The sequence below is a fragment of the Anthonomus grandis genome, chromosome 2 (assembly GCF_022605725.1).
Source record: "Anthonomus grandis grandis chromosome 2, icAntGran1.3, whole genome shotgun sequence".
Lineage (NCBI taxonomy): Eukaryota > Metazoa > Arthropoda > Insecta > Coleoptera > Curculionidae > Anthonomus > Anthonomus grandis.
This window is the reverse complement of record NC_065547.1, coordinates 19,748,737-19,773,647: the sequence shown is the minus strand read 5'-3', so window position 1 is coordinate 19,773,647 and position 24,911 is coordinate 19,748,737. Positions and strand designations below refer to the sequence as shown.

Genomic DNA, 24,911 nt, shown 5'->3' with positions numbered 1-24,911 from the left:
AAATGTCCGATACATCTTAGACTCAAAGAAATATTTTATTATTATAAAAAGATATTATTTTATTGATTTCAAAAATATCATACAAAACATCATTTGGCCACACACCAGTCGTGTCAGCCTAAGGGACACATTACTCAGTTAAGTATAATATTTTTTTACTATGAACAAACTAAATTATTATTTAAAGAGCATAGCTTAACCCAAGCAGTTTATCATTAAATTAGGCTTAAGCTTACACCTCTGGTGGGGTCACTTGTTATGAGTACCATTCTAACTTATCTTGTATTAAACCTTGGGATATTAACCAAAAGTATAGCACCTGGTTTAAGACATAGTAAGTAGTAATATATAGTAAAATAATTTTAACATGCATATAATTATTTATTACTGGGGTTTTTATGGTTTTAAGGCTTAATAATCTGAACCCAAGTATTCAAACTATTAAAGCCTTTTAAAAAACCAGACAATCTGTGTCTTTTGCTACCCACATATTTAATAAAACAGCTTCTTCTAAGCATCTATTTCTCACTTTTGTTGTTTACATTTGCACTTATCATTTTCACAAAAAAAGTGTATTGCAATAAATATGCAATAAGTTGCATGTTTTATATTCAATTTAGAGTTTTTACTGTGTATATGTCGGTTCCTTTACAACAATACAAGTAACTGCTTTTTTAGAAATTTCCTGTACCCCAGGAGCCGAATTCTTGACGGCGATAGAATAGAACGCTTAATAGAGCATCACTGGGGATCGATCCTTAACTCATCTCTACTCCCCCGCATCACATCTTAAAATGTGGATGCTCGACAGAAAAGGAGAGGCAAATTTCAAGGGAAAGCGTAGCCAAAGTTTACTGAATAAAATCACAGAATAAACGATCAGATCGTTTATTCTGTGATAAAATACAAGTTGCTTCACTCGGCTCCACGCGCCGAATTACCTATTCACCGCCCCTCACTTCATTTGCCGGGCGACGCTCCTACAATCGAATCTGTTGGGTTACACAGTGAGAAGAGTTTAAATCGTTTTGATGTGCGAGCGTTTTATTACTAGTTGTACCGGGTGGACTCAGTGGACTGGCAAATTATTATAATCTATTATATTAAAATGTCGCCTTATTGTTCGGTAGACAGTTGTTTTACAAAGCGTGGAAGTGGTTTAATGTTTTTTAGATGTCCGGAAAATGAAAATAGGTAAGTACATTGGAATTAGTTGTTTATTAAATTCATGATTGCATTCCGAGTTACTTTATGATCTGGTTCCTGTTTCTTTTTTAAATTAATATAAAAAATGGATTATAGGTGCCAACTCTGGAAAGGTATTTTGGGATTTACTGGCGAACATAGATATGCCGATCTTACTCCGGAACAATGTTATAAAAGGGTTAATATGAGAGCAGTTTTATGTCCCCTTCAAATCAACGTCTTAGACCCGACGCAATTCCTACATTGTTCCTGACCGCATCGACAAGTATATTTTATGTTTTCTTCTAATTTGTGCACTTAATAATGGCAATATGTATTATAGAAGGTACCTTTTAATATTTGCAATTTTTTGGTGTATAGGGAAATCAGAATTATTTACGAATTTACGTTGTATTTTTCCAGGCATAGATCATTCTAACATCATTGCAGGTCAGACATTAAGGAATTAGGAATTCAGTGACGCTTCCGACGAGAATTAATGCCAAAATAAACGATCATGGTGCATTTTTGTGTCGTAAAGAGAGTAGAGCATTAAAATCCAAATTTCATCGGTAAGTTTATTTGTTTACGTTTAAACAGCAAAAGACTTTTGTATTTTTACCACCAGCGTCGTCACATGAAAAATATTACGGTTAATTAATTATGTAATGACATTTTTCGCCTCTATTTAAAATTGCACAAGAGCGACGAAAACAACACGTATAGTTACGTTTATTACTTATAATGTCTTTCGTAATGCTATTATTAGTCTGAATAAATAACAAAAACGTCAAAAAGTGTAGTAATCAATCATTTAAAATTCAAACATGTCATTACTTAGTAGTTCTGTCTATCTTTAGTTGTTAAGTTTAGTAACAGTAATATATGCATTTTTTCACACAAACTTTTGACTTTGATTTAAAAATAAATCCTAATTAAACCAGTCATACCAAAACAACCTTTAATAAGATACCTTGGTACCTAATTATTAGCAAAAAAAATTTAATCATTTAGTTCTTGAATTAGGTAAACTTTGATAATGTAAAATTTATTTAGTTTGGTGGTTATAAAAACAAATAATTTATAGTATTATCAATTTACATATTTTTCCCAAGTAGGTACATTAAATAATAATTTTATTCCAGATAATAAAGTTATTATAAAATCGTGCTCCGTCTTCCCCTACAGTTCGAATTAGACGAAACTCGTAAAATAATAGGTATCTTTTACCAGAATTCCCCTTTACATTTTTTGCTAGTTCCCCGTCGGCGAGGAGCTCGGCGGCCTGCCTTTGAGATCGAAAGATAAAAGGTTTTTCGCCGAGTGAAGCAACTTGTATTTTATTCAGTAAACTTTGGCGTAGCCGTGTTACCAAATATTCCAACCAATTATAGAAGGGTATTTTTGACATTTCAGGTTGTGGGGGAGCTTGTTTTTAGTAGTGGGGATAGTTTTATGGGCTGCCGTTTTTTTTTGCTATTTAGTGTTTTCGTTTAAGGCTGTTTATTTAAGATTATTTCTCGAAATTCTCCAATATTAATTAGCATCTTCTTGGTTTTGGTCAACAATATCCCACACCAAGATTGCATTTAAGTTCATCTTGGTAGCAAGTTAGAAAAGCAGAAATACTATAAAAAAGAACTACTTTAAATAACCGCAATCAAAGATAAAATAAACAATATACATTCATAAACACCACCACCACCCTATAAAAAAATAAAAACAAAACAAAATTTATCAAAATTACACATGACATACAAAGTGAAATTAGTGCGCTTGCGATACCTAAATCGTTCCCCGCAAAAAAATCAGTAAAAGAAATTTTGATCTCCGGGGAGCAACCTTTCTATTCATTTTCAGTAGAGCGAAGTTCGAGAATACGGATTTTGTCTTTTTAATAGAGCCATGCCCCCTTTCTATTAGCCGTTCTACTCCTAAGTTTTCAAGAATTGGGGCCCAGGTGTCAGTATACCCAAATGAAAACTAATCACAACTGGAAAAATTTTGTGCGAAATATGAGAACAGATGAATTTTGTTAAGATTTTTTGGAAAATTTGATTATCGAAAGTTAGTTTTTTGGCAGAAGTAAAAAGAATGCTTGTGCAGGCTACATAACTATGAAAAAATTTATATGACATGGCCGCATTTTATATGACATAATTTGATGCTTGACAGTCCGGGCACCCTCGGTAAAAGCGGTAGTTTAAGTAGTTTTGCATTCTTAGTGCCATCTAAATTTTGAGGACTAGAAGCATTTTGGTGTTCCGTAAATCGCCCAAGCTTTCAAAGCCCTGGTTAGTAATTGGCTTATTATAGTATCTAATACCTGAAAATATAAATCGTCCAGGTGGCGCCACTAGAAAGTTATTAAATAAAATATAATCTTTGGGTCGGAGCTTCATGGAAAAAGTTAGTTATTGCTCGCCCTGTATGGTTCAGAAAAATGTTGTTTATATAGCATTTGAAAGGAAAATAATGAAACTTTTTTTTTCGTGATTTTTTTTCCCAAAATAAGTACCGTTTAGAAAAAAATCCTATTTTAAGAAGGTATTTTCAGTGAACATCTTTGAAAGAATTTTAAAAAAAACTTGAAATTATCGAATATAGAATTGAAAAATCGAAATTGAACTTGAAAATATCGAATATAGTTAGACCTGGTTGGTCGAAGGGCCAAAGTTTATATGCGAAGGAAATAGAGGATCAGTACTTGAAGTACCATGCTTCAAAGATCCATAATGTATTTATATAGTCGCTCTTAGTAAGTTACGTAGCAAAAAAAGTTTTGCAGAAATAATCTAATTTTTGATTTGAATAAAAGTTTTAAAAAATACTGAAGGTAACATATTTTATAGATATATATATATATATATATATATATATATATATATATATATATATATATATATATATATATATATATATATACGCACAAATTTAAAAAAAAACAAATAAACAATATATTTTTAGACCTAAATAATAATAGTAATGAAAATTTCCAAAAAATAACTTATATGTTTGAAGAAACTAACCGTAAGTCTGACTGATTTTTGTTATATATGTTAAAAAACTTAAAAAAAGTTAAACTAAAAATTTTAGTACTTATAGAAGAGCTATTAAAATACGCTAATGTTTAAGGATAATAACAATACGTTTATTATAATAGTTAAATCATCTGTTGCAACTTTAAACCTAAAACTATTTCTTTATCTAGGTTTAAAAAACATAGCATAACAAAAAACATTTATTGGGTAGAAACTTATTTAATTGTCATCGGATTGATATATACAGTGTGGCCCAAATTGGGTGTACATGTATGGAAAACTATAAGAGATAGAAAATTGGTTAAATGGGGAAAGTTGTAGGGCATTTAGTTACCAATTAAGTGCCGCTTTCAACACTTGTTACCTTACGCAGGGTGTTTTTATTTATATTATTTAAGACAGTCTGAACCCTGTCCTCTAGTTGTTCGAGAGTCGCAGGAGGTTCAAACTCGTAAACGTCATTTGTAACATATCACCAAAGATAAAAATCCAAGGGTGTAATATCTGGAGACCTAACTGGCCAATTTACAGCACCGCGGTTCGCGATAAGTTTATTGTTAAATGTAAAATGAAAATCCTTCAGTCTCCCTCCTTTTATTTTACCTTAACCTACGACTCCACTGCAAGTATGGACTATATCTTCATTATTGTTAAATGCTTGCGTTAACAAGTTGTGAACATCCCGAGTATTATGTGCGGGACACCCGTCTTGTTGAAACCACACTTCACTCCGTATTTGTTCTTCAGGTATTATTGCTCTCACGGCAGGTAATATCTGGTCTTCCAAAAGATTTAAATATCTTTGACCTGTCAATGTTTGGTGATAAATAAAAAAGTTTGGCCCAATAAGGTGATTATCTAAAAACAATTATAGCATTTTACTTGAAAATAATTTTGTGGGGTGGGTAATTAACTTACCATACATACCACACCATACATTAAATCCAAATCTTACTTACGTTCCCACACGTGGCCTACGTTCAGCCACTTCATGAGGATTTTTAGTAGCCCAAAAATGACGATTATGCCTGTTGAATACTCCGCAGTTGCAAAAAACGTCTCGTCGGTTTAAATAATTTTCCTGTTGAAATTAGGTATTTCTTGACATTGCCTTACAAACCAGTTTAAAAATTCTAATAGTCTTGGGTAGTCTGTATCCCTTAAACCTTGAAAAATACTAGGCTTTTATGGGCGATATTTTTTTAAGGACTCTTTGAATGGTAGTCCTTGGTATATTCATATCAGTTGCATCTTTTTGAGTCGATGTTTTCGGGTTCGCATTAAAATGGTCTAAAATGTTTATATCGCGAGCTTCATTGTCCCTTTTCTATAATTTTCTGGCGTTGGTATTTCAAAACTTGAGTTCTAAGGTTCATGACAAGCATAGCGAATAGTCTTGGACCTGGCAGTTTTCTCTCAGGATATAGTTCCAAATATCTGCCGATTGCAAGATTTGCCTTTCTATTGCATGTAATATAACATTCCAATATGTCAAATTTTTCTTCACTGGTATATCGGGTACATGGCGATTTTTGCAAATTACAATTTTAAACAAAACGAAAAGATTTAGATACGAAAAAACTATTTAACACTAACAAGAAACATGAAATGAACAAGATAAGAACTACTAAACAAGATAAAAAGTTAAATCAAATAAATAATATTTTGCAGAATTGTCAATAAATGACGCTAAATTATTAAACAATAATAATTGTTTATACGACAAATTGCCTCCGTAGTCATGGCCAACTCCGCGAAAAATGAACTTTGTAACTTTTTGACATAAGAATGAAATATTTTCATAAAGTGTTATACATTATTTTAAAGGGAAAAAAAGATCTTTTTAATTTAGCAAAAAAACAAAATGGCCGCCATAAGAAAAAAAGAAGTTGAGTATGGTAACTAAATACCCTACAACTTTCCTCATTTAACCAATTTTCTATCTCTTATATAGTTTCCAAGATACCCATACATGTACACCCAATTTGGGCCACACTGTGTATACGGCACGTCGACACTTCTATCGGTTAAAGATCTATCCATCTGTCACGATCAATTCCTTTGAACGTGTTTTCTTCACATTAAAATATTGTTAGTGATCATGATTAAAATGGCATCTGGAATACAAACGGATCATTAGAAAAAGAAACCATATTAATGGCATTTTATGAGCAACATATTGTTTCGTTCTCATTATGAACTCACCAATATTGCATATCCAAGAAATTATTCATTTTCTGAAAGCAATAGACAAATATTGCTGCTGTGCCAAATAGTCGTCGACATTTTCCAAAATATATTTTCATTTCTTAAAATAAAAATATATTTTAATTCATTCTTTAGAGAGATATTAAAAATAAAAAAGTATTCCTTTAGCAATGAGATCACGATTCAATGTCTTGACTAATAGTACTCAATTTCTTAATACTCGTAGTGCCAAGTATTATCCAGGGTATCTCATTTTAGGATTTACAAATTAATAATATTATAAAATGAATCAGCTGGAAAAAAGTGCTGCATAAATATGCATGTAACAATAAAACCGGCAACTTCCAGTAATTTTTGTACTGTTTTGAAGCTTTTAGTACCTTTTATTTTAGCTAGGGATGGGTATTCACTCATGTATTATACTTTGTATTATACGTGAATTCTGCCAATTATTATTGTAATTTGGTGACCATTATATGTATAAAATTATATATTTTTTTAATTTTGTTTCTAAGTATTTTTCTATATTTTCTTTTGCATCTTAAATAATACAATATAATTTAGGAATAACAACATTTAAGAAACATACTGCAAAATTATGAGATAATTATGCAAATATATTAGACATAAATATGCTTAATAACATTGAGCAACTGGACAAAAATAAAATTAGTATTTAATGTACCTAATTGGATTATTGTTTTAGCGCAACATAACTTAGAAATTTCTTACCAGCTTATAGTGTGTCTAGGCTTTTGGTATTTTAGCTGTTTGAGTTATTTTTGTACTGTTTTGGAGCTTTTAGTACCTCTTATTTTAGCTACTTGGGATGGGTATTCACTCATGTATTAGACTTTGTATTATACGTGAATTCTACCAATTATTATTGTAACTGTTTTGTAATTTGGTGACCAATATATGTATAATTTTTTTTTGTTAATTACTCAATATTAACATTATAAGAATTTTTTTTTAAATCTTGTTGTAAGTATTTTTCTATATTTTCTTGGTAATAATACTCAATTTCTTAATACTCGTAGTGCCAAGTATTATCTAGGGTATCTCATTTTAGGATTTACAAATTAATAATATTATAAAATTAATCAACTGGAAAAAGTGCTACATAAATATGCATGTAACAATAAAACCAGCAACTTCTAGTAATTTTTGTACTGTTTTGAAGCTTTTAGTACCTTTTATTTTAGCTACTTGGGATGGGTATTCACTCATGTAATTGATTTTGTATTATACGTGAATTCTGCCAATTATTAATGTAACTGTTTTGTAATTTGGTGACCATTATATATATAAAATTATATATTTTTTTAATTTTGTTTCTATGTATTTTTCTATATTTTCTTTTGCATCTTAGATAATACAATATAATTTAGGAATAACAACATTTAAGAAACATACTGCAAAATTATTAAATAATTATGCAAATATATTAGACATAAATATGCTTAATAACATTGAGAAACTGGACAAAAATAAAATTAGTATTGAATGTAACTAATTGGATTATTGTTTTAGCGCAACATAACTTAGAAATTTCTTACCAGCTTATAGTGTGTCAAGGCTTTTGGTATTTTAGCTGTTTGAGTACTTTTGTTTAAGCGTTTTATTTACTTATGTTGCTCTTAATGTCACGTGGTATTGCAACTGAAGCTGTAAGACAATCATAGTTTATCATTATCAAAGCAAATTATGATATTTTCATTTATGATGTTAAAAGTACTTGTTGGTCATATATTTAAACGTAAATATTATTACCATTTTTAAAATTGAAAGATGCAATAAATCAGGTCTATGCTTAACTTCCAAATAGGATTATTTTGCAAGCTCAAAAATTGACTATGCTTAAGTAACTATATCTTTTGGTACTTTAGGACTTCTCTTCAATATATTAACAATTGAATTTTTCCAAGTCCTTTCTTGGTTAACTGTTCTGCAACTAAATTATGTTTATTTTTATTTACTTTACCACTAATAAATAAATACTTAGTTATTATAATGTTACTTTTATGCAGTTAATTTGGTAATTGGTTAGATTAATACTATCATCAAAACAGAAGTATTTTTCTATAATTTTATCTCGCCTCTTATATAATATAGTTTGCTGCATTTCCTTTAAAATCTCAGTTTAACATATTGTAAAATTATAAAATCAATATACTCTTCTATTTATATTATAATTAAAATTAATAATAAAGTTACTAACAGGACAAACATATATTAGTATTTAATGTACCTGCTTGGATTAATGTTTTGCATGAAGCACAACATAACTTTCTTACCCGCTTACAGTATTTTTGGGCTTTTGGTACTTTAGCATTTTTAGCTGTTTTGGTACTTTTGTTTTAGCTTAGGTTTCTGTAAATGTCAAGTGGTACTGTAGCTAAAGCTCTAAGAAAATCACAGCTAATTTCGAAATTAATTATTATCACGTATCGCTTATATTGTTTGTAATGCACAACTCTTTTGAATATTGCTTTGCTCATTTGTATTTTTCTTTAAGTTTAATAGATTGGTCCTAGCATTTTAACAAAATTTTACATTTTTCTAAAAGTATGAAATATACACCTTCTAAACTATTATCAAAACTAGATATTCTAGTTATGCGATTATCATCACGCTTCCACCATTGATCATTATAGTTAATTATAGATGTATAATGACTAGAGGTTTGTTTTGACAGCAGTAAGAAAACAGTTTTCGACAAATAAACATGCGCAATAGAGTAAAATGCGTTTTAGAAACTTTTCCCACAGAAACTTCTGATCGGTTTCAAATCAAAAGTTTGATGTTCTTAGGCAAATTTGTGATAGTCAGACTTGTATTCGGATTTATTTCAAGCAAAGTGTCGAAGAATTCATATAGCTTGTCAACGCCAATCTTCTGAATATGAACATAACCTCTAAATTGTTGTTTTGTATACTCCCTGATATTCGTTTTGAATTTGTATTTTAAATTGTTGAAATAGTCTAAAAATACATATTAAGGAAATGAGTTATATAATTTGTGACTGAAATACAACAAGTAAACGATTATTAATCGTTTATTCAGTACAAAAGGCACTAACTAGACTTGACGAGATTTATGAACACGATGATATCACTACTACCACATAACCTCACTAGGTTCGGTTGCATAAAAAACACGAGAACTAAATTAGGTTATGTCTTTACACTGACATAACCAACGTTGCCAACCTTAATATTAAAGGTGTGTATACATATTTGACTATATAATACATCCTCCGCTTCACAACTTAAGTCTATTCGGAGCCCTAACGTTACGACCAGACCTAGTAGTTGTTTTAGTAGGAAATTGAAGAACAAATTGGGAGCCATCTTAACAGGTACTGGAGATTGTTTAACATATCTAGGATCTGGAGAATCATAGAGAGTTTGGTCATGTGTGGGGCTGGTCTCTGAATAAGGCAATATTATTTTTAACAGCATTCTTATTAGTTAAAGAAATGTAATCAGCTAGATCTACATTATCATTTTTAGATGAAAGGACAAATTTATTTAAAGACGATTTTAAATTAATGCGATTTCGTCTGATAATATTATCTGACTGGTTTTCAAGCAAATAAGACCTAGGTAAAGGATGTCTACTTATTATTTTTCCAGAATCCCACTTCTTCTGAACATGATCGTAGACTGTAACATTGTTCTCAGGATATAAAGGATCTCAATTTTTGATACTTTGTGCACACTGAGTGTAAGTAAGTCGCTACAAATTGGAATTTTTGTTTTACAGATTTTACTCATCAATATTGAGAAGGCGAATACCCTATAATGGAGAGTTTCTATATTGCAATAATGCAACATCCGCATCACCATCCCTTAATAATTTTTTTAAACGCTTTTTGCAATGCCTACTCCTTTTTCAGCAAGACCATTTGAGGGCGGATAATTCGGGCTTCTTGTTGTGATTCTGAAATTCCAATCTTTAGAAAAACTTTTAAATTCATAACTATTAAAAGAGTTATTATCACAAGTGAGAAAATCTGGAGAGCAAAAAGCACAAAAAATATTTTTAAGAACTTTTATGACATAATTTATTGACTGATCTTCAATTTGCTGTAATTTGAGCCAATTTGAGTAAGAATCAAAAATGACCAAGTAACTTTTTCCACCATAAGAAAAAATACCCATACTTAATCTCTCCCAAGGACGTTCTGGTAATGGATATAAGTTTAGAGGTTCTTTTTGTTGTTTCTGGGAAAATTCCTCACAAAGTTTGGTTCTTATTATATTTTTCTACATCGATATAAATGCCTGGCTAATAGAATAATTGACCGGCTCTGACTTTACATTTTTCAATGCCTACATGACCCTCATGTAATAATTTTAGCATTTCAAAGCGCAAAGAGTTTGGAACCACAATTTTCTCACAAAACAACAGCAAGCCATCTAATACCATTAAACTTTCCTTTATCTTAAAAAAAATTCCTAGCAAATTCTGAAATCTGATATTTGTTTTCTGGCCAACCATTAGTAATCAATAACAACTTATATAATAACAGTTACAATAATCAATAACAACCTTTAATTGAAAATCATTACAAGTCTCACAACGGAATTATTCTTTTTTCTCGACAGACATGGGAATATTTTAAATTACAGAATGATCAGCTAATGTGAATGTGATACAAAATATTTTAAACACTTCCACCACTCACAGACTTCTCACCTTTTTAGTCTATTAAACAAAGATAAAAGACCTGCGTTCTGGCGATTCCTACTTTAGGCTGTGCAAGTGATTGTGTATCTATCTCTATCCCACTGATTTTGAGGATTACGGGGCCGTACCCAAACAAATTTTTGGGCTGTTTTTGTATTACTTTCGTCGTGTTTTTAAATATATCATTAAGGATGGGTCTATCGCCTTTAAAATAGTTGTTAGATGGGTCTTTCACCTTTAATAATTGGGAGAGGGGTCATGTGAGATTATTATTTGATAGGTTTTGCTTTTTACACGTTTATGGAAGTGGACAGTTTAGAATTTGGCCTGTATTTGTCTAAATTTTTTGCAGTTTTTACTGTGAGAAAGTATGTTTTTTTATTTGTATTTGTGGATTTGTTTTGGTATTATACCTAAAGACCTTAAAATGTTTCGACCCTAGCAAAATAGGTAGGAAAATTTGGCGAATGAAGAGGAAGGTGTTTGTGCGGGCTTATGGAGAACGTGGGTGTACAAGAAAAACAATAAAATTTGTGATGAAAACAATAAGAGTGATCTGGACAGTGATATAGACTTACATAGTTCTGATAGTTCGTTTTCTAGTGTAGAGAAAGCAAAAAGAAGCAAGGGAAGTAGAAACTACAGGGGAAAATCAAGAAGTTTTAAAACGTAATTGTTTAAGTACAGACGCGAAACAAATTTATCTAAATGTCTATAATACTCTAAGGAATGATCCTCAGTTCACAAATGATTGTAGTGCTTTGCAGAAAACAGCGTTTTTAACAGGGGTTGCCTATAGTACAATATGCTTTCGTAAAAAAAGGAATTGAAGATAGAAAAAAAAGGAAAGATGCACGACAATGAAAGGGACTTGACACGGATTTCGCCAAATTGCTAAGGGAAGGTGTGTATTCTAAATACAAAAACAATGAGGTTCTGACCATAGAGATGGTTAAGGACGCTTATCGGCAAGGGACAAACATTTCTCAGTCTCAACCTTGCCGAGATACCTGATAAAACTTGGATTTAAGCTTAAGATGGTTAACAAAAGAGCTGCTGTAATGGAATTGTCAGGTGGTGTATAGAATATTTAGAGAAAATAAAAAAAATTTGGGAGGAAGAAAGATCTATATATTATTTAGCCAAAACATGGTATGATACATTTATGATTGATGTATGATTTCCATTCTCTGGGTCCCTTTTTTGCCATAGTAAGAAAACCATATTTTTATTAATAAAACAAGTTTAAAGTTTTGTTTTTTTCAGCTTACTGCCTGTTGTCATTCAGCGACACAATAAAGACTGCTTCTTCCTCCATTCTCTGGGAAAAAGTCCCTTTTTTGCCATAGTAAGAAAAACCTATTTTTATTAATTAAACAAGTTTAAAATTTTGACTTTTACAACTCAATGCCCCTGTTGTCCTTCAGCGACACAATAAAGTCTGCCTCTTCTTCCATTCTCTGGATGATCCCTTTTTTGCTATGGTAAGAAAAACACTATTTTTATTAAGAAAACAAGTTTAAAATTTTGTTTTTTTGTCCATGATTTGTCTTACAGAACCACTATAAAACCAGTTTAATTTTTTTTTACAGTTACTGCCACACTTGTCCTATCCCAGAGAGGCATGACTACTTCTTTCATAATTCACTGGAAGAAAAAAGAGTATTTTATATCTGAGTTGCAATGTTTAAAAAAAAATTATTGTAAATTTATTATTATTAATTAAATTTAAAAATTGTTTCTGTTACTCGTGTACACTTTTTAAATCTGTTTTAGTATCTTAAAATGTAGTTTTTTATATAAGATTTTTAGTTTTTAGTATAAGCATTTATTTTTGTTTATAAACATAATCTCCGATTATGCACAATAACTAAATATGAGGCAAACAAATTAATAAATATTACATTCAGGATGTAAAGTGTGTTTTTTTATGAGTAAAACTTGTGTCTTTCACACGCATAAGATATAGACAGCTAGATGATTTTTATTGTAAAAGTTTATTTTAAAAAATATACTTCCACTTTACTGACTACATAATTACTTTTTATAAAAAGATGTTGGTACTAAATATACAGATGGGGTTTTCATGAGAAAGTTATTACAATAATATATCATAATATGTATAAATTAAAAAAAAGAAAATAATAATGGACATTGAATGTGTCAGCCAAAATCCCCGTTAATAATAACCACCAAATAAAAATAAATCTCAATACCCAAAAAAAGGAAATATATAAAATTTAAAGACAAACTAAAATATTTTAAACTTTTATGTTAAAAAGTAAACCTTTAGTGCCTTAACCACAGAATAAATGGGCCTAAGTAATTTGTATTATCTATTTTATTATCACTTATTATAAATACGCCACTAATGGCGCTAAAAACTAAACTTATTAAATTAAAGTTTTTGGTTAAACTTATTTTACGTACTCAAATCTTATTTTTAAAGTAAATATTATCTTGCTATCAATTATCCTGAATTTCTAGCTTTATAAAACTAAACCCAAAAATCCGGAATAATAAAATTTGAAATACAAATAAATTTTAAGGCTGGACCTGTGCAAGTTTTCACGCTTAAGTGGCTGGGACTGAGGTCAAACGTCTAACAAAATAGTACGTGAACGTCTCAAGTCAAATTTTACGAATCAAATGTATAAATTTAAAAAAATATGTTTAAAATATTTATTTATTTAACGGAATGATTAAATATCGCTTAGAATATTACTCTATGACTCTTTCCACATAAAATTTTGCGATTTAAACATGCATGCCATGTGACAATACAAGCAACACCAGCACGCGGACTATTTGCGGCACATCAAAGATTCTAATAGATCTCTGAACTGGACTATAACACTGTCTCGTAATTTGTACTATTACCATGTCTACACTTTGGTATAGTCAGACAAGGAACTTTATGTGGATCAAATTTGGATTTGGTTGGTATTAAATTTTAGTTGAGTGGCTGTGACAACAAAAGGCTCTTTGTTAACTATTAATTGTCATCAGCGTTTTTTACCTCCTTAGTAAATAATAATAATAATATTTATTAAATTCCTCTCAAAATAGAAAAGCCCGTAAGGGCGTTCGACAATGTTAACAAGAGAATAAATGACCTAACAATAACAAGATAAGTTTGTTTACTTAAAATTAAATAGACTTTACATCTATAAAACTAAATATTTACCTAAAAATACATAAATACAATTACATTACTCAATCATGTTATGCGAAAAACAACTCTCACAAGCTATCACAAAGTCTTTCACAGAATAGAAAACATTTTTTATAAAAAATCTTTATGTGTTTTTTTGAACATATTTTTTGGAATGTCCGCATTCTTTTTGGTAGAGTATTAAAAATTTGTCCAAATACGAAATTCCAGATTTTTCTGAAGATACGATTATATACATTGAGGTTAATGATAATACTAAAGATTGCCCGAGTTATGGAACATATAACCCCTTACTATAGTATATTTTATTCCTTAGTTTATAGAATATGATCTTTTGCATTGTTATCATTTTTACTTTAGCTAAGAAGTAATTTGTATCGTTTTAATCAGATAGATTTAAGCATTCGCAGAGTTAAGTCACATCGCTGTAACGTTCTTAAAATAAATTTTTTAAAAAAGCCTTTTCGTCTTTCAAATCTATAACTCCCGCACACATTTTTTTGAAGTAAAAACACCCTTTCTACCTTAGCAGAATTTCCCCAAAAAATAAATCCATACTTCATTTGAGAATGAATAAATGCATGATATGCAAATATTGCGGCACTTTCACTGACTCTATCAGTAATAATTCTGAGAGAATAGCAAAATCCAGTGACAACTCCCCCAACATGCGCATTCCAATCCAATAGTTGATCTACTTAAATACCTAAAAATTTAACCTTCGATAGATAAAATTGTATTATTATTATTATAACTGAAATTGACATTCCTTTGATTTTCAAAGAGTACCCACCTTCACACCGCATACCTTCAGGTTGCTAGCCTCACAAAAAATAACCTTCAGGTTGAAGTTATTTTTTGTGGCTAGCCTGAAGGTAGGCACCAACAGACTGAAGTACTGACTCAACTCTTTTTCTATGAGTATTTCCATGTTTTTGTGACTAAATATGATAGTGATATCATTTGCGTAAAGTATAGTAGTCTCCCCAACAACATCATTCAGCTTATTTTTATACAGAATAGATAGCAAAGGACTCGATCGAGGATCGAAAGAATTGATCCCTGGGGGACACTTTGCTACACCCTTTGCTACATTTACATATTCGGAAAATATTTTTTTACCTTGAGAATCTACTCGCACAACATTTTGCGTTCTACCTTCCAAGTATGATTTCAAGAAATCAATCACAACGTTCCTTATACCAAGCTTATTAAATTTTTCGATTAGTTTTTCATGGTCTATACTATCAAAACCCTTAAAAAGGTCTAAGCACACACCTACAGTTTCTTTGTTATCATTTACTGAGTTTAGTATCGCTATCATAGCCTGATAAATAGAGCGAATGGTCGACTTACCTTTTTTGATTTCCGGTGATTACTATTACTAAAAACGAAACTAGCCTGTTATTCATAGTACTTTCAAAAATTTTACCTATATTAGGTAGTAATGAGATAGGACGATAGTTCTGTTCAACATCTCTATCCTGTTTTTATGAATGGGTTTGATATAGACATGCTTTAATTTTGTAGGAAAATGACTTGCTATAAAAGATAAATTTATTATAAATTCCAACGATTTTGCAATTTTGTGAGCTGTCTCGTTAATTAATGAGATAGGAGTTTCATCGTTACCTACTGTTAAGTATGTTATATTTCTGCATTTGATGACACAGTAGGGAATGAGTTTATAAAAAAGGCTGTTAAGAACTTCCAGGGGATTAGTAATTTTTTTAGCGAATGCCTTAATTACATTAATTTTTTTTTGTACTATTTGTGATATTTTTAACGAGCTACTATGACGATTTTATTTTATTTTCCGACTTTTCAATAAAGGTTCAGTTAGAAATTTTTTTGGCGTCATTTATAACACCTTATACCACAATATTTATTAAAAGATGTATCAGAAACATGTTCTTTGGGTTTCTTAAAATACAAAATTCGTTTTTGGTGGCATGATACTTTTATTTCTTTCGTAATCCACGCTTTGTTTGAAGGTTTAAAACAGTTTAACTTTTGAAACGTAAAACCCTAGATTCATTAGGCCTGAGAAAATAAATCATATGATTTATCTACTGAATTTTGTTCACATACCTATGAACAATTAGCCTCTTCGAGTGCCTGTTTGATATGCATAATTTTGTTTCTTGTAAAAATTCACTGCCACACTATCTAAACACAGTATCTGTGCCAAATGGTCGGAAAGCGCCGTGTTCAATATATGTCCTAGACACACAAGTCCTAAAGTTATATTATGTACTAATAAAAATATTATCTTTAAGTGAGGCAGAGTGCTTTGACTTTCTTGTAGCTTTAAAAATCGACTGCTCGAAATTAAAAGCATTTATTAGATCTAAAAACTTTTTAACTGTATCATTCTGTTCAAATAAATTTATATTAAATTCACTGCCAATAATGCATTTATATTTAAAGTACCTTTTCATTATATTATCCACAATGTCTTCTAGGATCTCCAGAAATGTGAAAATACATCCACCGCCTCGCCTATAGACTAATAAATTCTCCTATTTTTTTATTTTTGAGAAAAATACTACCCGACTTTACGATATAACGTGCGATGTCAACGACCTTACATACTATGTTATAGAATATTTATGATAAATACTAACGACTAAACATTTATGATGACTATACACAGTATATTGTAACTCAAATTATTAATATTATTTAGAAGCCAATCAATTTGAGTTCTTGATTTTGTAGTTGATTCTCCTACAATTCAATTTGCAACTTAAACCTTTAGATAATCAATACTTTTTTAAACCATTTTCATTTTGATTAACAAGATCTTAATTAAAATCACCAGTATATCACCTTGTTTATTATTAATATCTTCCAAACAAAATTTATCTTGTGCAATGCTCAATTTTGGTGGAATATAAACCGCTAAGTCGTAAATATCATTCAAGTAAAATGTAATTGCTTGAAAAACTATACCAGAGAAATATTTGGTGTATTTTTTTGCTGATTTAATTTTTACTGATACCTTTTTTTTATGCCAAAAATTATGCCAAACGGTTTAGTTTGATCATTATATAGGGTGGCAAAGACTTGAAAATCATTTAAGATCATTCAATAATTTTTTTTTTGTTTTTATATAACCAGGTTTCCTATAGTTTAAAATCTTTAAAAATGGGTTCATATTCTATAAGAGTGAGATTTTTGGTGGACTTTGCACATTTTGATAAGCAATAATATGGATGATAAAAGCTTATTTTTTGCATATTTAGCAATTCTTTAAACGCAGCATCCTTTTCGGTTTGCCTGTTTAGTGCAAATTTAAAGCTTAAACTTGCCAATGATGTAGAGACCACCAAGCTTCGTAAACCGACTGCATGCCACATAGGTACTAGTTCTCGTCATTCCATTACCAATGTGAACAGCTACTTGTTTATAGGTACCACAACCTTGACTTTTGTGGATTGTAATTTCGTCACTGATTACAAGAGGAAACTGAAGTTGCTGAATATGATCATTGCTATCTCTTTGAATTTTAACAGCTCTGGCAGCATTTTCTATGGGCGTCCAGTGATAGATGTCCAAGGAAGGTGATAAATACATAGTCTTCCTAAAGGATTTGTTTCTCTTTCGGCTTCCTTGCCTGACTTCAAATCAAAGAATTCCATCCACACTCTATATGGAACTTCATTTTGGTCATAGTCTGACGTAGGATACCTGTTGCACCGTTTACTATCCCATCACTGATATCTATATTCACGAAAATTATATATTTGTCATCTACTTGCGACATTAAACTGAACATAAGGCCAAAACTCTCTGATTTTTTAAAATTTTTATCATGATCTAGAAATAAATGTTTTAGTCGTTCTGCGTAACTTCCTTTGATTATGTATCGGGCTTGACTTATAGCTCGGTCAGTCTTAAATGTACATAGTTTAATTTCATTGAATGCATCTACTTCTCTATTGGTGGTAAATATATGCATAGTGTTTTCAGGAATTATGTCAATATTGTCAACTTTCCAGGACTTGATCAACTCTACATCTTAGTCAGTCATTTTACCAAAAGCAATATTATCTAAGGCAACTGCAAAAGACTTGCTTTCTTTTTGCCTCATTATTTCTGTAAGTTCAAAATTTTTAAAATGATTCCACAAATACATTCCACATAATTCTTTATACGGATTAGTTTTTATTGGAAAGAAAATAATAATATACATATATTGATGATTATTTCTGCATAAAATTATGGAATATTTCCAAAGATATTGTAAATATGGTTAAACAGTCTGGCGCCAACTATAGAATATTCATCTATAATAATTAATTTTAAGTCACATAAATTACAATAAATAGTATCAAGGGTGTCATGGTGTTACGAAATTAGCTGTTCACCATACTGAGCGATGGATAATGATAATGCCGAATGTAAGGTTATACCTCCCATTTTAAATGCCGCTATACCTGTAGGCGCACAAAGTAACACTTTTGAACTTTCAAGATTATTTCCCGGTATTGAAAAATGGCGTAATAACGACTGAGTTATTGCTGTACTGAGATGTCTTTTGCCGGTACCAGCTAGAACACTAAGTGTGCAGTACAAAAACTTCTTCTTCGCTTAAACTGTCTTGCACAACATTTATGAACTGATACTGCTTATTGTTTTGCTTTTTTATTGTTGGTACTGCTTACTGCTACTTCGTTTGATTATGAGGATTTCATACTCTGAATCGCTATTCTAATGAGGTGTTGGAATTGCGATATGTTTTACTGCTTTGTCTTTATTAATTTTTATGTGACTGAATGGACCATAAATTAGGTTGCCTAATTCATATATTATAAATTTATCATCCATTTCTCCACCGAATCCACCGTCGTTTAATTAATTTGATTTATCTTTGCTTTTTAAATTTGCTTCATCTATTATTTCTTCATCTAAGACTTTGAACTTTTGTAACATTCTCTTGGTATCAATCTTTATACATCCTCTGTTGGCCAATGTTCTCATTTGCAACCTGAACTATATCATTATTCCATAGGATGTATAACATTATTTGTTTTCTGTAATAGTTTAGCGGGTCTTGCTAAAGTCCATAACTACAGTAGTACGGTAAGCTAAAATTTTAGCATGACCCCTTTTATTAAAACGCCACTTCTATCTTTTAAGGGTAAACCAGTAATATGTGTACTTGTTTGCATAGTCATCAAAAACTTTTCAGACATGACCTTACGCAAATTCGCTTCCTTGGTTTTATCAATTTTTATTGGTGTCAGTATTACAGATTCATACATTGGAAGGCCATACCTGCAAACTTTGGGTCCTCTTAAACTTTGCAAGTCTCTATTACACGTAATATAATTGTTTGCGAATTTGGCACATTATTTAAAACTCTCTGGAGTTTTTTGGTTTTTTGGGGTTCATTAGCTAACCACAATAGTCCATGTACATGAGGAGATCCACGATGTTGAAATTCTGTGCGGTAATAATGATGTTCTATGGAATTAAGTTTAAATTAATAATTAAAGTACCTGGCACAAGTAATTGGATCAATTTAAATTAAGCGAGTTTTTTCTATAAATAAGGCTTACTGGTGGCCTCCTCTAGAGCAACATTTTTTTGATCAACAACTTTCTTTAATATCTTTAATAATTCTGGCCATGCTGTTTCTGCTACCACAGATTTAACTACTAAACTACTAACTGCGTTAACTAGTTAAATCTGTGCTGCTACGGAAACTATAAAGAATAGTGTAGGGATGCCAAATTGACGAATCATAGAGAGCAATTTGGTCTTTCCATAAGCAGGTGATCCTGCAATTTTACATGCAATCTATGTCACTTCCAATAAGTAGGTCTAGAAAATTCACTGGTGCAGCTGTATATTTTCCATCCTCATTTCTATTTTTTCTTTGGTATAATTGGATTAGTTGACGTTTTTTAAATATACAGGGTGTTTTTTTGTATCATTGATTTTGTGTTATTTTCAGGATTTTCAAAAAATTATGCCTTTTGACATCTTTCAATTTTTTCAGCATATTTTTCACGTTTTTTTACATTTGTATTTAGTCTGTAATGTATCCTGAATCTAAAAAAATCAATATCAAGTACAAATAATACCGAAATAATTCGTTTTGAGCTCAAAAAGTTAATACAAGTAGCAAAAAAAGTTATGAAAGGTAACTTTAACTTGACGCAAAAAAAAAACTAAAATCTATCAAGATGTTCAGGTAGTTTTAAAAACATCTCCAGTTAATACTCTTTTCAATGATATACGATGTGTAACACAAAGCCGACTAACTTGCCACATTTCATGACTTTAAAGGAAAATAAAGTAAAAATAAAAATATTTTTTAAATTTTATGTATTTATTTCAAAATTACAAATTTCGTTGAAACTGCGATCCCCTGGCTCTTATACATGCCCTACATCGCCGTCGCATTTCAACTGTCGTAAGGCGAAGTCGCATCTCTCCTCTGACGGTTAGAAAAGCGGCATTGATTCTTTGAATTAAGTGGTCTAGATTGTCAATTTCCACCTCGTACACGAGTTCTTCGCAGGTCCCCATACGTAAAAATCGAGAGGGGTTAAATAAGGGGACCGTGGAGGCCATGCGATGGGACCTGCTCTTCCGATCCACGAATTGGGAAAAGTATTGTCCAAAAATTCTCTAATATAGGGCGACCCGATAGTGTGCAGGACACCCGTCATTCTGGAAGACGATTGGCTCGTCTTCATTATATATGGGTATATCAGTCAATAATTGTGGGAGATCATTTTGTAAAAAATATAAGTAATTGTCCCCGTTGAGGTTTCTCGGCAAGTAGTGTGGACCGATGAGGTGTCTCCCAATCACACCTGCCCAAATATTAACACTGAATCTTGTTTGGAAAGACTTGGCTCTGGTCAAATGCGGATTTACGTTTTTGTTTTCCCAATAATGTAAATTATGTTGGTTAAATATCCCCCCACGTGTAAATGTTGATTCATCTGTCCATAAGAAGCTTTTTAAAAAGTGTCCATTTTCAACGTCTGCGTGAAGCAAAAAGCGGCAAAATTGTACCCGTCGCTCATAGTCGGCTTGTAGAAGACCTAGAATAGAGTATCACGATGCCAGTAAAAATTTAAGTTGTTGATGTAGTATGAAATTACCTTGCACTGGGGTGTAATGGAAAGGATGCCTTTCTTCTGCCTGGACAACTGACCATGCTTTCCATGTAGAAATGTTCAGATCTGTAGCTACTTTCCTTGTACTAGTGGTGGGATCCTCATCGAATGCGCGAATTACGTTTTCATCTACAGCAACATCATACTGCCTCCGATTGATCCTAGGTTCTTTAAAATTTAGATTGCCTGTTTCCCTTAATCGACGAAAAGTGTTATGGTGGGGCACACGCCTATTAGGGTATTGCTCTTCATAAATTCTTTGTGCTTCTCGCGTATTATCATTGGCTCTTCCATAAGCAAAGACAATATCGGCGTATTCTTCGGTAGTGTATGCAGCCATTGTGGCGATAATGATACGAAAATAAGGAAAATTCACAAAAACAATATAAAAACTCAATTAACAGCAACAATAACAACAGTATTAACAATAACAATAACAACTACAGAAACGATACAATACTAAATTAACGACTTGGGTACGTAAGAAAGCTAAAAAGTTACACCACGACAAATGTCAAATGACAACAAAAATATGTAGCACATATTGTTGTAGGAATAGGATGGCTCCAATTCTAACATTGCTTGCATATCCACAATAAAAAATTGTTAAAATTGTATGTGTACAGTGCTCTTCTTAGCCCTTGAAATGCTTCTTCACAGTATTAACTTCTTTACTGCTGACCAACTAAATAGCATTTTGTCTTCCGTGAGCTTATATAGAGGTTTTGCAAGGTTAGAGAAATTTCTTATAAATCTCCTGTAATAAGTACAAAGATCCAGAAAGCTTCTTAACTTGTGTTCGTCAGTGGATCGTGGCCGATTTTCGATTGCTTCTACGTTATCAGAATCAATCTTGACATCTTCTTCTAATTGTATATCCAAGGTATTGAACTTCTTTTTGAAATAAGCAAGATTTGTTAGGACTTAAATTCAGGTTGGCCCCTCGGGGCTTAACAAATACGTTTTGAAGATTCTTTAAATAATGTTCAAATGCTTTTTCCAGTATGATCGCGTTATCCAGATAAATTAAACACAAAGGCTGACTGGCAGAGAGCATTTAAGTTGCAAAAATCGGCACTCAGAATTCTAGAAAACAAAAAACCAACAGATAGTTGTAGACCTTTATTCAAAAATTAAAAAATCTTGACAATGCCTGGCCTATACATTCACCAATGTCTGATGTTTACCAGAACATACTCTTTTAGATTTAGCACAGTAAATAGTAGGCACTTATATGACACCAGACATGGGGGAAATCTTTTACTTCCACAACACAGGCTTAGTCTGACCCATAAGGGCTATATGACTAATGCCATAAAACAGCTACATTTAAATAGATTTAAGCAAGTAACGAAAAACCTGATTTTGGAGATCTGTCCATACTCATTGGACGAATTCTACAATAGTCTTTAACCTAGTCTATCAAAATTTATCGAATACTATACTTTCATACCTGTATAACAAATGTTTCATACATACTTGTGAGCATTTCTGATGCGAACCAAAATTGTATTTTGTTTAATCTTTTTTTTTTATTTGCTATGTTATGTAGGTAAAACTCTGATAGATTAATGTCTCCCTTTGTGCACTGTTTTATTGGCGTTTGACAGTCTATACCTTTTGACGATGCTAAGCTGTTGGATGTATTTGAGCAAATTTAAAATTTTAATTTAAAACAAAAGTATTATTATTATTATTATTATTATTATTATTATTATTATTATTATTATTATTATTATTATTATTATTATTATTATTATTATTATTATTATTATCTTTATTTAGATAGTGCATAAGAATCTCTTCAGTTTTCGTTATCAAAATGCGGCTATATACATCCATTTTAAACTGCTGAGTACTCATATTTAATCCTAATATAATGCATCCATAATTTCTGCTTCCAATACTTGCTACTGGTTGTTAAGCCGATGCTGATTTTGGGTTCATGTAATCCAATTATCGAAATCCTTTTTCCATTGGCTGACTCCAGGATTAATTTCGTGGTGCCGAAATTTTACAGTGAGCTACGATGTTTGGCTTTACGATAATATGAGTGGATCCTGTATTCACCAATATCTCACACTCGCGACCGCATATTTTTTCCCGGTACTATCAAACTCTCCCCAGGGCCTAGCAGCCTGGTTTATTCTAATACGTGGAGCTTGTTTTCCTGGTTATGTGGATCTGTCAAGAGCTAACAATAACAGTTCCAACATATATTATTTTCTGGTTCGTTCTTTTTGCTTCGTTTTAAGATTATCTTTTAAATTCAGTAAATCTTTTTCATGGTCTTTATACGGTGTTCTTGTTTTCTGTCTCAATCTTTATTTTCTTTCTTTAGGCCATCTTGCATGGTCTTAGTGAGTTTTTTCTTTTCTTTCTTTAGGTCATCTTTCATTCAAATTAAAAACTGAATTCATTAAAACTGAATAAAATGTCCCGAAATGCGTCCCTTTTAAAGGCCGCATGAGACAATTTCGAAATGTTTAGAACTTCTTTTGTTGTTTTTTGCTGAAAAAGATCAATAATTTTAAGAGAATACTTGAAGTATATAAATTCTAGAAAATGTAAAATACAGGGATTTACAATAATATAACCTAAATTGAGTTCAGAATGAGGCCCTCTAACAAGATAAACTACTTAAAAACTAGACACTATAAAAGCAAATATTAAGCTAAATGTAAGTAGAATCCTAAATAAACCCTACTAATCAACTTTTAACTACAAAATACTAATAAAATAGTACGAAGGCTAAAAGAATAAAGCACGTATTTACATTTCCATAATAGAATCAATAACTTATTGTTTTTTTTTGAGTTATAGTGTTTCGTTTTAATAATGGTCAATCGTTTTCTCTTATTAGACTTTATTAAATTTAAAAATCTTTACCTTGCTTGTACTATCTTCTGGAATTCTATCTTTAGGCAATTTTTGTTATAAATGTACATTCTTACGTAAGGTTTCTACATTTTCCTTATTGTCACTCCCATTTTTAACCAACTTTTTGGATACATATTTTTTTTCTTCTGGAGGCTTTCTATCTTAGCAGACTTTTTACTCTGAATTTCTGGCACCTGAAAAATTCATTAAATATACTTTAATGACAATTCTGACTGTATTTTGGACATTGACAATTTAACTAGCAATTTTGCTTAGCAGCTAGCTAGGCATGGATTTTATAAAAATTCAAAGACTTTTTATTTTAGATTTTTGGGTCTTATTTAGGATGGTTATATATAACTTACAATGTAGGGATTTATATTATTTGTGGATACAAGTTTAAATAGCAAAAATGTTATATAAAAATAAAACCAGCCCTCTCATTTAAAAATTGTCTAAAATAGACCTCTATATTTTTTCTTTCTGACCTTTAAACAGTTAAATAAAAAACTGGTACTAGGCACATAACTACATAACCTTATAAATTAATTGTAATTGTGAATTTATTTAATGTTTTGAAGAAAC

General features: G+C 31.1%; 2 protein-coding genes across 2 annotated transcripts in view; one reads left to right on the top strand and one right to left on the bottom strand.

Annotated features, from left to right (window-relative positions):
• LOC126750624 (uncharacterized) overlaps positions 1–24,911 on the top strand; it is a 353,062-nt gene that overhangs the window by 97,748 nt on the left and 230,403 nt on the right. The window lies entirely within an intron of this gene.
• LOC126750620 (homeobox protein ceh-37-like) overlaps positions 12,629–24,911 on the bottom strand; it is a 152,390-nt gene continuing 140,107 nt past the window's right edge. Inside the window, exons 8-9 of the mRNA XM_050460273.1 lie at positions 24,336–24,520; positions 12,629–12,776 (exon numbers count right to left, since the gene is read on the bottom strand). The gene's annotated coding sequence lies outside the window, so the exon portion shown is untranslated. The remainder of the gene's footprint in view (positions 12,777–24,335; positions 24,521–24,911) is intronic.